This window comes from Staurois parvus, unplaced genomic scaffold (assembly GCF_062004578.1).
Source record: "Staurois parvus isolate SC_StPar_1 unplaced genomic scaffold, SC_StPar_1.0 ptg000192l, whole genome shotgun sequence".
NCBI lineage: Eukaryota > Metazoa > Chordata > Amphibia > Anura > Ranidae > Staurois > Staurois parvus.
The window spans coordinates 8,978,253-8,996,497 of NW_028317988.1; the positions used below are offsets into that span (position 1 = coordinate 8,978,253).

General features: G+C 40.6%; 2 long non-coding RNA genes across 3 annotated transcripts in view; one reads left to right on the forward strand and one right to left on the reverse strand.

Annotated features, from left to right (window-relative positions):
• The window catches only part of LOC149461799 (uncharacterized), a 135,924-nt gene that overhangs the window by 116,294 nt on the left and 1,385 nt on the right, over positions 1-18,245 (reverse strand). The window lies entirely within an intron of this gene.
• Positions 4,797-18,245, forward strand: part of LOC149461800 (uncharacterized) — a 29,132-nt gene continuing 15,683 nt past the window's right edge. Inside the window, exons 1-2 of the long non-coding RNA XR_016312775.1 lie at positions 4,797-4,927; positions 5,809-5,978. This is a non-coding gene — a long non-coding RNA (uncharacterized LOC149461800). The remainder of the gene's footprint in view (positions 4,928-5,808; positions 5,979-18,245) is intronic.

The window sequence follows — 18,245 nt, forward strand, 5'->3', positions numbered from 1 at the left end:
GAAAAGGCAGATGTCTCCCCCCGTTCCTGACCGCCCTCTGTTAGCTCTTCCTCACTGTACAGTGGGGCTGAGCCCACAGCATGCGATACTTCGCTTGGTGAGGGAACACCAAAGGACAGGGGCAGGTAGAGGACACGTGATTTCAGTGGGCTTGGTCCCGGGCCATGCCAACTAACGGTTGTGTCTGACGTACCCACCGACCGTTGGCTGTAGGTGTCAGAGGTGACCTGGGAAGAGGAAGACGACCGAGCCAACCAATCGACGACGGCAGGGTTGTCGGTGGAGACACGACCGCTGGATGACACCGGGAGCACTGGCCTCTGGCTGCGAATAGTGCTGCCTCGACCCCTTCCTCTGCTGCCACGTCTGCTCGCTCCTAAAACATTGCCTCCTCTGCCACTCCTCTGCATGTTGTCTGACATACTCTTTAATTAAACGATTATGTGTCCCTGAGTAACAATTCTGTGTCCCTGAGTAACAATTCTGTGTCTGTGCGAGTAACAATTCTGTGGCCCTAAGTAACAGTTCTGTGGCCCTCAGTAACAATTCTGTGTCTGTGCGAGTAACAATTCTGTGGCCCTAAGTAACAGTTCTGTGGCCCTCAGTAACAATTCTGTGTCCCTGATTAACGTTTCTGTGGCCCCAAGTAACAGTTCTGTGGCCCTCAGTAACAATTCTGTGTCTGTGCGAGTAACAATTCTGTGTCTGTGCGAGTAACAATTCTGTGGCCCTAAGTAACAGTTCTGTGGCCCTCAGTAACAGTTCTGTGTCCCTGAGTAACAATTCTGTGTCTGTGCGAGTAAGAATTCTGTGTCTGTGCGAGTAACAATTCTGTGGCCCTAAGTAACAGTTCTGTGGCCCTCAGTAACAGTTCTGTGTCCCTGAGTAACAATTCTGTGTCTGTGCGAGTAACAATTCTGTGGCCCTAAGTAACAGTTCTGTGGCCCTTAGTAACAATTCTGTGTCCCTGATTAACGTTTCTGTGGCCCCAAGTAACAGTTCTGTGGCCCTCAGTAACAATTCTGTGTCTGTGCGAGTAACAATTCTGTGTCTGTGCGAGTAACAATTCTGTGGCCCTAACAGTTCTGTGGCCCTCAGTAACAATTCTGTGTCCCTGATTAACGTTTCTGTGGCCCCAAGTAACAGTTCTGTGGCCCTCAGTAACAATTCTGTGTCTGTGCGAGTAACAATTCTGTGTCTGTGCGAGTAACAATTCTGTGGCCCTAAGTAACAGTTCTGTGGCCCTCAGTAACAATTCTGTGTCCCTGATTAACGTTTCTGTGGCCCCAAGTAACAGTTCTGTGGCCCTCAGTAACAATTCTGTGTCTGTGCGAGTAACAATTCTGTGTCTGTGCGAGTAACAATTCTGTGGCCCTAAGTAACAGTTCTGTGGCCCTCAGTAACAGTTCTGTGTCCCTGAGTAACAATTCTGTGTCTGTGCGAGTAACAATTCTGTGTCTGTGCGAGTAACAATTCTGTGTCTGTGCGAGTAACAATTCTGTGACCCTAAGTAACGGTTCTGTGGCCCTCAGTAACAGTTCTGTGTCCCTGTGTAACAATTCTGTGTCTGTGCGAGTAACAATTCTGTGGCCCTAAGTAACAGTTCTGTGGCCCTCAGTAACAATTCTGTGTCTGTGCGAGTAACAATTCTGTGTCTGTGCGAGTAACAATTCTGTGGCCCTAAGTAACAGTTCTGTGGCCCTCAGTAACAATTCTGTGTCCCTGATTAACGTTTCTGTGGCCCCAAGTAACAGTTCTGTGGCCCTCAGTAACAATTCTGTGTCTGTGCGAGTAACAATTCTGTGTCTGTGCGAGTAACAATTCTGTGGCCCTAACTAACAGTTCTGTGGCCCTCAGTAACAATTCTGTGTCTGTGCGAGTAACAATTCTGTGTCTGTGCGAGTAACAATTCTGTGTCTGTGCGAGTAACAATTCTGTGGCCCTAAGTAACGGTTCTGTAGCCCTCAGTAACAGTTCTGTGTCCCTGTGTAACAATTCTGTGTCTGTGCGAGTAACAATTCTGTGGCCCTAAGTAACAGTTCTGTGGCCCTCAGTAACAATTCTGTGTCTGTGCGAGTAACAATTCTGTGTCTGTGCGAGTAACAATTCTGTGGCCCTAAGTAACAGTTCTGTGGCCCTCAGTAACAATTCTGTGTCTGTCCCTGAGTAACAATTCTGTGGCCCTAACTAAAATTTCTGTGGCCCTAAGTAACAATTCTCTGGCACTCAGTAACAATTCTGTCTGTCCCTGAGTAACAATTCTGTGGCCCTAATAACGTTTCTGTGGCCCTAAGTAACAATTCTCTGGCACTCAGTAACAATTCTGTCTGTCCCTGAGTATGAATTCTGTGTCCCTAACTAGCGTTTCTTTGTCCCTAAGTAACGATTCTGTGGCCCTAATTAACAAATCTGTGTCCCTGAGTAATAGTTCTCTGTCCCTAAGTATCGTTTCTCTGTCCCCAAGTATCGTTTTTGTGGCCCTAACTCTGTCCCTGTCCCTAATACAGAGCGGTCTGCCTCTGTTCAATGACTGCAGGCAAATGAAGAATTCCAAAATGGCCGCTATTTATAGCTCGACCATTACACAGTGCTAGCTGGCTGGCTGCTGATTGGCTGATGCGATCACATGTCGTTGAGGAATGCATTATGGGTCAGCGCGCCTTGTCTGCGCGCCTTCCCAGACATCCCCGCTCCGTCGCCGCACATGTCAGCCGCCATTTTCGGAAAAATTTCGATTCGCGCGTCCGAATTAGGCTATTTTTCGGATTCGGCGCGAATCGAAATTTTTCCGATATTCGACTCGAATTCCACTTCGGCTACTTCGATTCGCTCATCTCTAGTCATAAACTGTGAATGACCAGAGAATAGCTGAGATCTGTTGAATCGCAGCTATTCTCTGTGTCATAAACGGACACCAAAGTTTGTTCAAATCCATGCAATGTACGTACATGGATCATTCAGAGGGAATTGGCTTTTTTTTTACCAAAAGTGGAGATAGGTGTTAAGTTTTTTTCATCTGGTCAGTCACATTTTTCCAAGAAAAAACAGATCAGTTCACATCAAGTTTTCATCAGTTTACATCAGTTTTTCATCAGTTTAAATCCGTTTTCATCAGTTTACGTCAGTTATTCATCAGTTTACATCCGTTTTCATCAGTTTACATCAGTTTTTCATCAGTTTACATCAGTTTTCATCAGTTTACATCCGTTTTCATCAGTTTACATCCGTTTTTCATCAGTTTACGTCAATTTTTCATCAGTTTACATCAGGTTTTCATCAGTTTAAATCCGTTTTCATCAGTTTACTTCCATTTTCATCAATTTACTTCCGTTTTCATCAGTTTACATCTGTTTTTCATCAGTTTACGTCAATTTTTCATAAGTTTACATCAGTTTTTCAGCAGTTTAAATCCGTTTTCATCAGTTTACATCTGTTTTCATCAGTTTACATCCGTTTTTCATCAGTTCACATCAATTTTTCATAAGTTTACATCAGTTTTTCATCAGTTTAAATCCGTTTTCATCAGTTTACATCCGTTTTTCATCAGTTTACGGCAGTTTTTCATCAGTTCACATCAATTTTTCATCAGTTTACATCAGTTTTTCATTAGTTTAAATCCATTTTCATCAGTTTACATCCATTTTTCATCAGTTTACGTCAGTTTTTCATCAGTTTACATCCATTTTTCATCAGTTTCCGTCAGTTTTTCATCAGTTTAAATCCGTTTTCATCAGTTTACATCAGTTATTTATCAGTTTACATCAGTTTTTCATCAGTTTAAATCCGTTTTCATCAGTTTACTTCCGTTTTCTTCCGTTTACATCTGTTTTTCATCAGTTTACGTAAATTTTTCATAAGTTTACATCAGTTTTTCATCAGTTTAAATCTGTTTTCATCAGTTTAAATCTGTTTTCATCAGTTTACATCCGTTTTCATCAGTTTACATCCATTTTTCATCAGTTCACATCAATGTTTCATAAGTTCACATCAGTTTTTCATCAGTTTAAATCTGTTTTCATCAGTTCACATCAATTTTTCATCAGTTTACATCAGTTTTTCATTAGTTTAAATCCATTTTCATCAGTTTACATCCATTTTTCATCAGTTTACGTCAGTTTTTCATCAGTTTACATCCATTTTCCATCAGTTTCCGTCAGTTTTTCATCAGTTTACATCCATTTTCATCAGTTTTCATCTGTTTTTCATCAGTTAATATCTGTGTTTCATCAGTTTACATCCGTTTTCATCAGTTTGCATCCATTTTTCATCAGTTTACATCTGTTTTTCATCCATTTACATCTATTTTCATCCGTTTTTCATCCGTTTACGTCCATTTTTGTCCATTTTCATTAGTTTTTCATCCGTACCATTTTTACTGGAAGAAAATTATGGTTTTCTTCCGTTCAAAGAACAAGATGTTAACAGATTGACGGATGTAAACAGATGATCATCCGCTAGTCCGTAGAAATACATGGGTGTCTGTTTGTCATCCGTAAATGGACAGATGAAAAACGGACTTACGGAACGCCTGTGTGAAAAGGGCCATAATCTTTAAAATTGTATATTTAGCCTCTAATTGGCATAACCATAGTTTCTATATTATATCTATCTTCATGGGTCACAACCCTAAACATTCTTTTTTTTTTATACCGCTGATACAGTTAAAAAAGTTACTTGTGCTTTACAATTTAGCAAGTGCATTATTCCATGGGCAGGATGAGGAAACAAGAGAAGGGACAGATCAATAGAGACAGTGCGGTCTGCCAGGACTGAAGAGCTGTGTCACAAGACATCTTCTGACATTTGAAGGGATTTCAGAGTCCAAGGACTGACAACTGCCTAAGTAGTTGCATGATGTAGCACTGCCATCCATCTCTGGGCCGAGTTGGCCACAACCCGCACAACTGCTGCTGAAGGCAACTGCTCGGTAAGCCCAGTCCAAGAGCTTCTGTTAAGAGAATATGCAGATAGCACCCGTCACCTAAACTGTTTATCTGTGTTTAAATTTAGAGTGCTCTTTCAGTAGAGTGGAAAGAATCATGGGCCAGATTACAGAGTATAAATCAGCACGCAGTCTTGAATTTCATACTGCAACTATGTAACCTATACTTCTTCCTTATTGGAAGAGCTTGAATGCAATTTATTTCTATTTTTACCACATGATATTTTGATTTTCCATTTGGAATGTCATTCTCCAGTTCAATGGGTGCTAAACATAGCACCTTATAAATAACATGCACCCAACTTAGACCAGCCGCTAATCCAGGACCTGTAACTCCAGATTAGAAAACAGGGTGGGAGAAAAAAAAATCCCATTAAGTGTTTTTAATAGTTGAAACGCCTGTTTATAGTACATTTAGCATCCCTATAGTGGTAATTATCTATATAAACCAAACACTTAGCACAGGTTTTTTTGCAATATTTTGTCACTAAAAATTAATTTTAATTTTTAGACTTTGATATATCAAACCTTTATTTTATTTTTTCTATTTATTAAATGTAATGTTGGTTTAAAAACTGTTATCTTGTTATAGTAAATGCCTATATTTTTTCAGAGGAACCCCAAATTGTTAAAGTTGGACTAAACTCTCTCAATCAACATTAACTTGTCTTAATGCTTATTCTGCTAGAATTAGTAAATAGAATGTTTACCATCACAAACTGTTGGCGCTGTATAAATCTATTACTATTGTATTTGCTTTTTTTAAACTTTTTTTACTTTTCTTCCCTTGCTTCCTGGTTTCTGGTCTAGGCCAAAATGATGTCATACATTCCAGGTCTTCACTGGCCTTTTTTTCTTTTATCTAGAGGAGGAGAGGTGATGCTTTCTCAGTTAAACACACCAACCTGCCTGCATGCCTGAGCTAAAGGGAGATGGATTCCAGGAAGTAAATGCTATATTAATCACCTGCCCTTACTGAAGATGGCCATGGCTAGAAATGCGTAACCAAAGAAAGCATGGAGATATGGATGGATGGGTGAGTTTGCCTTGAATATTAAACAGTGTTTTCAGGTTGTGATGCAGTTCAGTTCCGCTTTAAATCCAAATATATGAGACACCCTAAAACAATTACAAAAAGAAAGCCTGAGAGCAACTTTTTGTTGTGACATTTATAACACTGGGATTTCTGTTGTTTATGTGTGAGGGAAGTAAGAAGCTACAGTGGGTGTGGTTGGGAACCTTTCCCCTGCATGACTAACAGGTGTTCCCAGGTCACCAGAGTACCAATTAGATGGATGGAGCCCATAGCATGTATGTTGAGCTTCCTGTGTGCATGTCAAGGTTTTACTTTGACTCAAGCATACATTTGACTCAACGTTGTCATGGTTCAGCTATCACCTTCTTCTTAGACTACAGTATTCTAATTACAGCTAGCTAAACAAGTTACAACCTAATTGTACAACCCCCTTCAGAATCTCTTTTGGCTTTTTCCAACAATTACATAATGCCAGGGTAAACCCAAAAAATTAATTCTATTTTAATTCAGTCCAGTAGGTCTCACACATTGCATAGTTATTGGTAAATCTAAAAGAGATAGTACAACCAAATAATAATGTTTTTGGTTGACTTATAATGCAAAAAAAAATTATCTAAATATTTAAGGTTTTATGAAACATCTTTCCATAGACCTATGGACAGAACATGTCACCTTGGACTTATGGAGGACAGAGAACAGACACCTGAACTTGAAAAAAATGACAGGAATTGGCTGAGAATATTCAGCTCAGCTCAATTCTTTGTCTAAGATGTACAGTTATTTTCTGGCCAAAAATGTCACCTAGTCTTTCTCAATCAGAATTCCATGAAACCCTATGGTTCTTCCTGAGGTTGGTGTTGGTTCCTTGAGCAGTGAGCAGCAGGGGGATCACAATGGGACTTCTAACTGATCCACAATGGAAGGGTGTGCTACATTTTCATTGACTGCATTTTATTTCTGGTCCTTATTATTAGTAGCAATGTTTCATGATTATTACTAAAAATAACTTTGTCCTAAAAAGCAGAAGTGTCTTAAAATTATAATAATAATAATAATAATAAAAAAAAAAAACTTTATTGTATATAGTACTTTTATAGGTAGCTTCTCAAAGCACTTTCCAAAGACAAGAGAAACACAAGAAGTACATGGGGTAAAACAAGATAAAAATGGACAATTACGTGAAAGCTTGTTTAAAAAAAAAAAATATTGATTTGACTTGAATGAGTTTAGAGAAAATGACTCTCTGATGTTCTTTGGCAGTGAATTCCAGAGGTTTGGGGCATAGCAGGAGAAGGCTCTATCTCCCATTGAGTGTAGGTGAGTACAATAAAAGACCAGAATTTGAGGACCGGAGGTTACGGGGAGGGGGGGGGGGTAAGTTGATAAAAGTTCAGATAGATAATGGGGTGCCAAGCCATGAAGAGCCTTTTAGGTGAGCAAAAGGATCTTAAAGTCTATGAAAAACCTGACGGTTAAACAGTGCAAGGACTCCAGGAAAGGGATAATATGGTCACTTGTACCAGACCTAGTTACGATACTGGCTATAGAATATTGTACATATTATAGTCGTAATAGTGGATTTAGGTAGATCAGCATGTAGAGCATTGCAGTAGTTAAGGTGTTACTAAACCCAGAACCCTGCATTCACTATATCTGGACTCTCACAGTACACAGAACATGGAAATGCAATTATATTAGTAAATATAAACTGCTAAATACCTTTTCTCATCAGCAATATATAGCAGTCTTGTGACTTTTATTAGTGTCCAGCACAGCACTGGTTAAAGCTTGGAGGAGTTTTCATTCTCCCCTATGAGGCTGACCCTCTGTTTGGACAGTGCTGATGGGATTTGTGCTGATCCAATGCACTCTCCCAAAAAAGAAAAAAAAACTCTCAAGCAATACACACCAGACTGACCATGTGCAGCTTGCCCCCAAGGCTTGTTCTATCAACAGATGGATGGAGGACAGTAGAAGAAGGGAAGGATCAAAGAAGACAGGGTAAAACATCCTTTTTACACAATGCAGAGGGTTAACCCCTTAGGTTCCACAGTGAGTATAACAAGCATGCTTTACCTCATATACACACTGATTTTACTGTTGTGGGTTTAGTAACAATTTAAGTCGAGAGAATATATGGATCAGCTTTTCAGCTACAGTGTAAAAAAAAGATGTTGTGACCACATTTTGTACATGTGGATCAAAGGTTAAACTAGCATCAAATATCACCCCTAGACTTTTCAATTTAGACTGAAGCTCGAGTACAGTGTCATTTATAGATAGGCTACCAAAATTGGCCTGACCTAATTCCACTCTTGATGTCAAACACATTGGATACACAAAATTTCACTAATGTACAAAGAAATGTTAAAGAAAATTATTTTCATGGTGGAAAGCTTGAAATAGGTTGTGTGAGACTATGGGTTTGATTTATTAAAAGCAAATAGGCTGTTCACTTTGAAAGGGAATGTTCCCCAGAGCTTAGTGAATGAGGTGAAGCTCAGATGACTTCCATCATCCAATTATGTGCAAACACAAGTGCTGCTTTTTACATTTTTGCATGTAATTTGGTATTCTTTAGCAAGTGAAACTTCACCACATCCACTAGGATATAGGGATAACTCCCCTGCAAAGTGCAAGTTATGTTGCAAAATGAACAGTTTATTTGCCTTTAGTAAATCCACTCCACAGGCAACCTTTCCCATGTTTTTTTTACCTTGAAATAATGTTTTAAAAAGATTTTTCAGTTTTAGCAAATGCCTGTCAACATAAATCATCATACACACAATCAGCAAAATGTAATCTTTCCTACAGACAAATGTTTCTCATTTCATTAAAAAACACACTTGAATAGCTTAATGTTGGCAAACTCTGCGTGCTTCACTTCTGACATTAATGAATGAGCACGGACTGAAGAGGACCAGTCTGACCCCCTCCACTCTGTAAATAAAAGATAATAATATGATTTCACTCTGCAATTATAAACATTGAACCCAAAATGAATTGTCAATGATTTGTTGAAGCACTGTTTTCGCCAAAACCATACACATAAAACGCTGCTTTGGTAGGATGGTAGGATGGTAGGATACACGCCATCCCCATAGATGTTTGATTTGGCTGAAAGCTAGAAAACAAAATAATATTTGTATTAATTATGGAAACCACATTAATTATGTCAATCCACACTTGTTTTCACTGGATGGAGAAGCTTATTCCTTAATAAAATATAAACTATCGCTAGTCATAATAGTATTGTGTTCTCTGGCTGACCACACTTCACAAGCCTGCCATTGTTCCGTGTTTTTCCCAATAGTAATGTTGCATGTAATAATATTGCCAAAGCAAATAAAAATAATAATATTAAGCAATAAGGCTGCTGTATATTTATAGTATCACAACCTCTTATGCCAGAGGGTGAAGGGATTAGTCTTGGTTAACCATAGATGGCTCTCTAGAAACCAACAGGAGGGCATTCAGAGGGACTTGTTACCATACAGAGAAAGTTTACAACTTGCAGGGGAATCTCCCTGGAAGTGGGTCCCCATCCCTCACTCTTTGATAGAGAAAAATGAAACATCAAAGTATGGAGCATGTGTTGGTTTTGAGTGAGGATCATGGCATGTCCTGGTGCTCAGCCATGCCATGCAAGGATGGTAGATATCACCTCATACATCAAGCTCAAGGAAATAGCTGCCCAACTGTGTCCTGCAGATACGCTTTTAGGGTATATAATAACATTGCCAAAACAAATAAAAATTATTTTATTAAGCAATACAACTTCTGTATATTTGTACTATTACAGCCTCGTATGCCAGAAGGTGAAGGGATTAGTTTTGGTTAACCATAGATGGCTTTCTAGAAACCAACAAGAAGAGGGCATTCAGAGGAACTTGTTACTATTCAGAGAGTTTTTCCAACCTACTGGGGAATCTTTCTGGCAGTCAATCCCAATCCCTCACTCTTTGATGGAGAAGAATAAAACATCAGAGTATGGAGCATGTGCTGGTTTTGAGTGAGGATCATGGCATGTCCTGGTGCTCAGCCATGTCTTGTGAGTATGGTATGGCTAGAGAGCCATAGATGGCTCTCTAGAAACCAACAAGAGGGCATTCAGAGGGACTTGTTTCCATTCAAACATCGATACTCATAAAAGTCAAGGAAATAGCTGCCCAGATGTATCCTGCACCTAATATCTTACACTTGTACGGTAGTTGTGTTGTTCTTCAGATGTGATGACTCAAACCAGTTAGCCTTTCTAATTCAAGTTGGGTCTTAATCTGGCTCTGATATGTGGTCGCGTTGTTACATGATTATGTTGAGGTGTCATTCAACAGTTTGATTCTGAGAATAGGTATTTTAAGACCTCAGCATTTGGTTCCGTGCCTCTCACCAGTTTTGACTTCTATCTTTCTATATAAAGACATGACAAATACATATACTTCAACGTTATGTCCAACCATCCTAGAAGGATGTCATGCGTTTCCCAGCAGAATCAGATCACTTTTCAAAACATTAAAGCAAGTGAAAGTGAGCCCATTGCTTTCAAGAATTTACACCTTTGGTACAGCAGGCATACCCATATTCCACACAGGATATAGGAACAGGATCCAGGGCAGCAGCTGTTGATGAGGGTGACTTAAATACTTTAATTCATATATAAAACTGTACGTAATCTGACATGTATGTAGAGGGGATGATGTCAGAAAAGGTAATCGACAGTCCAGTCTCACAACAGATAATGCAAACAAGCATTACCCGCTATACATATTGCTGGTGCCATCCTTCAGCTGCTCCTGGTCTAGAGTTACTAACACTAGTACACCACATATAGTAATATAAAGATGATCTCACTGGCTGACTTTGTATACTATATCACTTTGGAAAGGAAGAAAGTTTTATAAGATTAACAAGCATGGCATTTTGCATTGTGCCCTTGATAAGAATTGTTGGGCAGACACTCCTTCTCTCAATATTTGTTCTCATGTCTGGAAAGCTTAACTAGGTTCGGCATTGTGTGTTTTTTGTTAAACAATGTCCTTTTATTAGATTAAGGAAAGAGTAATGTGCACTCTCTTATGGCACATCATCAGAAATCATCTTTCCCTGTTCTGACTGTTCAAAACCAAGAAAAAAAAATTTGATTGGTTTGCTCCAGGAAATTGTACCTTACCATGCAGTTCTCAAATTAAAAACTATTGCTGTTTTCGTTCATTTTATTGTAACTTTTTTTTTTTTAGGTTAGCAGTTGATAAACTGATATCATTACTTTATTTTTTGTATAAATTCTTATTTTACAAATAAACATTTATTATAGGGTGTTGCCAAGATTTGGAGTGTGCAGTACAGGCTGAGCTGTATAATAGGAAAGCCCAGCACTAGCTGCGCAATTGTCCTGCAGACTGAAGATCTGCACAGCACCGTTTTTACCGCAGAAGAGGAGAGAGTATGTCCTTTCTTTGAGCCACTCAGATAGCTCATTCTTCTGGGTGTGTAATCTGAGATACTGCTAAATTACAGCAGTAAACCAGCTAACGTAGCCTCCCTGGAGGTATTCCCGAGTGTAGCTCGGGGTATAGTTTCAGTACCACAAGCGGTAACCCCGAGCTACACTCAGGCTTACCATGCGGTGCTGCTCCAGGATCTGTTCTTCACTTACCTTGTCCTGTTCTCCCGCGATGTCCCCCCTGCAGTGTCCCTGGCAATGTCCTCTGGTGGATGTCAGCATTTGTCTTCTGGGTTCCATCCCCTGTGACGTCGGGACGTACGGGGACAGAGCCGCGGGAAATTTGAAAATGACAAAAAGTGACATTCACTAAAATCACATAGTAAAACATTATTGCATCAAAACATTTCACATACATTTTGTCCCGAGTGCTTTGTCCGGCGCCCTGCCTGCATTTTTACTGTTCTTTCTGCCTGGAAACTGAGAAACGTCCATGGCAACCAAAAAGCGTCCCTTTAGGTCAAAAGCGGTTTTAGACCGGCTAGAGAACAGCGATAGTAAATTAGAACCACTTGCAGAATTGAGTGATAATGATTTGTGGGGAAATTCGTCATCAGACACTGAAAACGATTCTGTGACTTTGCTCAGTGATGTGCGAACTTGGCGCTATATTTCAAATTTCAATGTTTTTGGTTTGATTATATTATTGAATTAAATGTATTATTATTATATTATTATTTTTTATGATTATTTATTAAATTATAATTTATGATTTCGTATTTCAAATTTTAACATACCCGGGATGTTTACTAGACTCTTGTTCAGACAGATTTCAGTGAGTTATTCCTAAAAATTACAGGCCTACAATTAAAAAAATACATATTTCCATGCAAAAAAATGTACCGCTTGGAGCACAGAAATATGGACATAATCAGACCGCGAGGGAGGTTAAATCCTGGTCTACCAGACTTATTCCAAGTCTACCTGCAAACAGCAAAAGACTAAATGTGGCTTTTTTTTGTATTCAGTGTTTTGTAACTAACCTCTTGATGCCGATGTAACACAAATATAAGACCTCACAGAACTGGGCTTTTTTCCGTGGGGCTGCATTTTTGCGTACCAGTCTTGCTGCTGGGAGTGTGCCGCACAGCGTACTCCCAGCACAAAGATCGCAGTGTCACTGAGAGCACCAGGTCCCGTTCTAACAATCGGAACCCGGGACTCCCTCTTCCGGGTCACATGATCGCTGTGATAGCCTCTGTTTGGCTATAACAGTGATCAGTCACTGTACAGCCGTCCCCTTGTTTTTTTTCTCTCTCTATGAATGGAGGAGACAGATACATTGTATCTCTCTAACTCCTGGCATAGAGGGGAAAAAAAATGTTTGTAAAAATAAATAAATAAATAAAAAATAAATAAATAAATAAATAAAAAATATATAAATATTAAAAAATAAAGAAAATATACCTAGATCAAGGTTTGATCTAGTTCAGTGCCAGGGTTAGTGTTTGGGTCAAGGTCAGGGTCAAAGGTCAAGGTCAAAAGGTCAGGGTCAAAAAATTTGGTATCAGTGTATATAGTGTAAATGTCAGTATATTGTAGGTAAAAAAAAGACAAAAACAAAATGTGCACTATTGTTTCTGGGCTGTACTACAGGTACAAACAACAAATAACATACACATATATGGTATTGCTGCGATCGTCAAGAGCTGGAGAATTTATTTCGGGTTGTTCTTTGGTGGTAGGTTATGATAGTAACAAGAAACACACAGCTAAATGGAAAAAAATTTTTTTTTTTTACTATTTTGGGCCAGTTTTCCCTTGATAATAAAAATAAATCAGGAGATATCCATTACTATTTACCACCAAATGAAAGCCCAAGGTGTCCTGAAAAAAGCAAGGTATAATTCACCTGGATGTACAAAATAGTTGTGATGATATGTACAGTTATACTAACACATGTCAACGTTGCAAAAGCGTGCTTAGGCATTTAGATTTGTTTTACCCTTAGGCATGAAGGGGTTAATTAACAAAAGAGAAATACAAAAATTAAATGTTTACACCTGAAAATAAATAAATAAAAATAGCAATAATACAAAATAAAAGTGGAAAATGCTGTTCATCGCTTTTATGATACCTTCAGCCAAACAGACAAGAAGGCTCCACATATACTGGGCTTAAAAAAAACACTAGTTCCCTTGACACAAAAAAACTGTGATATAGAGCATTTTTGTACACCATTTAGGCGAGTTTAGGAGAGGGGTTTTTATTGGTTTTAAAAAAATAGTCTACAAAATTAAGCCTTTAGGCATTCCCTGGCTCAAAAGAAAACATAACATATTATTATTGTTATTATTATTATACAGTATTTATAAAGCGCCAACAGTTCGCTCAGCGCTGTACATTACAATAGGGGACAATACATGAGACAATACAGTAACAATATAGTGCGATACACGAGGGGTTCGAGGGTCCTGCTCCTTGGAGCTTACAATCTAGGAGGGAGGGGATACTGGTACAGGAGTAAATGGCTGTGGGGGATGGTGTGGTAGGAAGAGTGGAGGAGGGCGGCAATTAGGAGGGGGTGGGGTAGGCTTCCCTGAAGAGGTGGGTTTTCAGGGTGCGCCTAAAGGAGAGGAGAGTAGGTTATAGTCTGATGGATTGGGGTAGGGAGTCCCAGAGGATGGGTGACGCCCTGGAGAAGTCCTGGAGGCGGGCAAGGGAGAAGGAGACAAGGGAACTAGAGAGAAGGAGGTCTTGTGAGGAGCGGAGAGTGCGTGTTGGGTGGTAATTGGATATTAGGTTGGTGATGTAGTTTGGGGCAGTATGATGGACAGCTTTGTACGTCAGTGTAAGGATTTTGAATTTTATCCGTTGGGCAATCGGAAGCCAGTGGAGAGATTGGAAGAGGGGGGTGGCGGAAACGGAGCGGTTGGTAAGGTGGATGAGTCTGGCTTCCGTATTCAGGATCGACGGGATAGCCTGTGGCGCGGCAGGCCAGTGAGGAGGGAGTTGCAGTAATCGAGTTGTGATATGATGAGGGAGTGGATGAGCTGCTTAGTGGTTTCTGGGGTTAGGAACGTGCGGATTTTGGTGATGTTGCGGAGGTGGAGTCTACATGAGTTTGTGAGTGATTGAACTTGGGGCTGGAAGGATAGATTGGAGTCAAGTATGACACCAAGTACTCTGGCCTGCGGGGCGGGCCTGATGGTGGCAATGTTGGACGTGATGGAGAAGTCAATGGGGGGTGGTGTGCGGGCTGGGGGGAAGACTAGGAGCTCAGTTTTGGAGAGGTTCAGTTTAAGGAAGTGGAGTGACATCCAGTCTGATATGCCGTTCAGTAGGCTTGTGATTCGGGCAGAGAGGGGGTGAGGTGAGGGGTCGAGAGATAGATTTGCGTGGCGTCGGCATAGAGGTGGTAGTTGAAGCCGTGAGAGTGTATGAGTTGGCCAAGGGAGGAGGTGTAGATGGAGAAGAGAAGGGGCCCGAGGACAGAGCCTTGGGGGACCCCAACAGAGAGGGGGAGTGAGGGGGAGGTGGTAGCGTTATAGGTAATGCTGAAGGAGCGTTGTGATAGGTAGGACGAGAGCCAGGAGAGAGCGGAATCTCTGAGGCCAAGGGAGTGTAGTTTTTTTGAGGAGGAGGGGGTGGTCGACTGTCGAAGGCCGCGGAGAGGTCGAGGAGTAGGAGCACTGAATAGTGGCCGTTAGCTTTGGCGGTTAGCAGGTCGTTGGAGAGTTTGAGTAAGGCAGTTTCAGTGGAGTGTAGGGGACGGAAACCGGACTGTAGGGGATCAAGGAGGTTGTTGTGGTTGAGGTGGGAGCTTAGGCGATTGTAGACTAAGCTCTCTAGGAGTTTGTTTGTAAATGGCAGTAAGGAGATGAGTCTAAGGTTGTTCGGGTCATTGGGGTCCAGGGAGGGCTTTTTAAGTATGAGGGTGATGTGCGCGTGCTTCAGAGGGGAGGGGAATGCGCCGGAAGAGAGGGAGAGAATAAAGATGTGGGTGAGGGAGCGTAGGATGGAGGAGGAGGGAGGTCGTAGGAGTTGTGAGGGGATAGGGTCAAGGGGGCAGGTGGTAAGGCGGGCATTAGAGAAGATCTTGGTGACCTCCTCGATGGTAGTAAGGTCGAAGGAGTGGAGTGTTGAGGGAGCTTCAATGTGAGGAATGTTAGGTGGGGTGGAGGTCAGAACAGTGGTGAGGCCGAGGGAGAGGGGTGATGAGGGGATTGCTGTGTGAGAGGGGATGGGTGGGGAGGAAGTTTGAGCAGTGGTGATGTCCCTGCGAATAGTGTCAATCTTGTTTTTGAAGTGATTGGCAATCTCATAGAACATAAAACAATCCCAACTATAGTCATAACTCTGGTACCCCTTGATCAACAAGGTAACAGCGTCCACATAACCAAGGTAGGCAATCAGGGGGTAGAAGTTAGGCACTATCATATTGATTATGCACATATCAAATTTCAGAAATATAAGCAAGAAAATAACGAGAATAACACAATGAATACCTTAGATTGTACACCCCTTGAGGGTTAGGGACTGATGTGAATGTACAATATATATGTAAAGTGCTGCGCAAATTGACGGCGCTATATAAGTACCTGAAATAACTAAATTCATAATAATGTGCAGTATGAGCAATGTATAGTCCCAGGGAGATGCTACAAGGTGAAGAAGGGGTACACAGGCTCAGTGGGGGAGGGGGTGCCAGGTCATCCATCAGATAAGTCCCTCCCCTCAAGAAACATTGAATTCACTCACCATTCATTTTAGTCAAGCACAGTATCATCTCTAGCACTAGTAGTAGAGGTAGATTTGATCCAAATATCCCAGACCTTTTGAAACTTTTTGGGGCAACCTCGGGAGAGATATGTCAATTTATACAATGGGATAAGTATAGGAGAGTTTTGCATTTTTCTGCCAGAAAGCTCAAATCAAAACATAAACCAGAAGGCTTTTTTTCCTGCCTCTAAACTTGGAGCTTAAAATATGCCTCTAATCGTCCTAATGTGCATGAACACATAGGATAACATTGAGCTGCTTCTACAGGCAAAGCACAAAACTCCTGCTGAAGCAGCAATTTTTAAACCAGGGTGCATGAAGCCTTAGCCTTCCAAACACAGTTGAAGCAAATATTTTACCTGCATAATTATGTGTTACACTGACCCCTTCTTTATTATGGGTTTAATTTACTAAACCTGGAGAGTGCAAAATCTGGTGCAGTTGTACATGGTAACCAATAAGCTTCTGACTTCAGCTTGTTCAATTAAGCTTTCACAAAAAAAAACTGGAAGCTGATTGGTTTCTATGCAGAACTGCACCAGATTTTGCACACGCTCCAGTTTTAGTAAATAACCCCCTAGACATCCTCACAGTATAAAGAAGTTCAGTAATTCTGCAGACTCTGAGTGGCTACCCACATTTGTGCCCTGTGATTGAGTATGGGGTACATGGTACTGCTACTCATTCACACAAAAAAGTGCAGTGTAAAAAATGACAGTAGAAAGTCTTTGACATGTCCTTTATTAAAAACAAAAATAACAAAAATTTCCCCCTAAATAGATTGCATGTCAATCACAATGTCCACCGCCACCGTTGACCCAAAAAAAGGAAACGCTCCATTCTTGACCTGTGGTCAGGTGCATTGCTTTGACCAATCACAATGCACTGTTCAGGGCACAGTACATTGTGGGGCGCGGTTGGCGAATGCCTTTAGCATTTGTGTGTTCGCCAAACACACAAACGGCCGATGTTCGGGCCAAATGGCTGATGAACATCAAGCCCAACTCTAACCATTAGCAAGCAAGCAAGCCCATTGAATACACCTGCACTGAGCTCCCTCTCATACTCTCAGAGACCCTCTCCTCCAGATGATCAGTTCACAGAGAAGTTACTCCTGCACCTCCAAATTTAATTTGGTGCCCGAAAATGTTAAAATGTACATCTGATATTTACCAGTAAAGCAAGGTTTATGCAAGGAGAACAGTGACAAAATGTATTATTCCCTTGTAATCAATCTGGTTGTTTACTTTTATGAATTATTCCTTTTTATATCAGTTTCTTTGTTTGAAATATTCAGCAAGGCTTGGAAGCCAAGCATTAATTATGAATTTGGGACACTCTCATTTTGTGGTCATCTAAAATTAAATATATAAATGCGTGCTGCATGTAATAATATAATATAATAAAATATAATATAATAGTGAGAAAAAGCTTTGTATCTTGGGTACTAATGATTAAACACAAACTTATATACATATATATGTGTTTACACAATATAAATTTGTATTACACACTAAAAAAATGTCAAAAATGTCAAAATGTCAAATGGACCATCAACATGTGAAAACTTAAAGGGTAACTCCACTTTTGTTGAGAAAAAAAACATTGCCCTCTGGGTGATCTACAGAATTTACATTGTAGGGATTTTAAAAACTTTGTTGCAGATTCCTATCTTGTGTTATTTTGAAGAGAGAGCTGTTTATCTGTGTCCATGCGCAGACTGAGTCTGTATGGAAGTGATTTTAGAATTTTCAACCAGCTGCTGCACCTGCTGGGCTTTAAAGTGGAAGTAAAGTCAATTTTTAAAAAGTTGCTGACATGCAGGTTATTTATGGCAGAAGTGATCCTATTGGTCTCTTCTGCCATAAATGCATCCTCCTGCTTGTCAGCTGCCATGTATACTGAGCCATGCATGCGCAGCTCAGTGAAAATTTCCAACCCTGATCCATGCTGCAGCGATGTGACTCCCATGAGCATGTGTGGGAGTGATATCATCGTGGTGCGGCCTATCACAAGGCCGAAGTCAAAGGACCCGGAAGGAA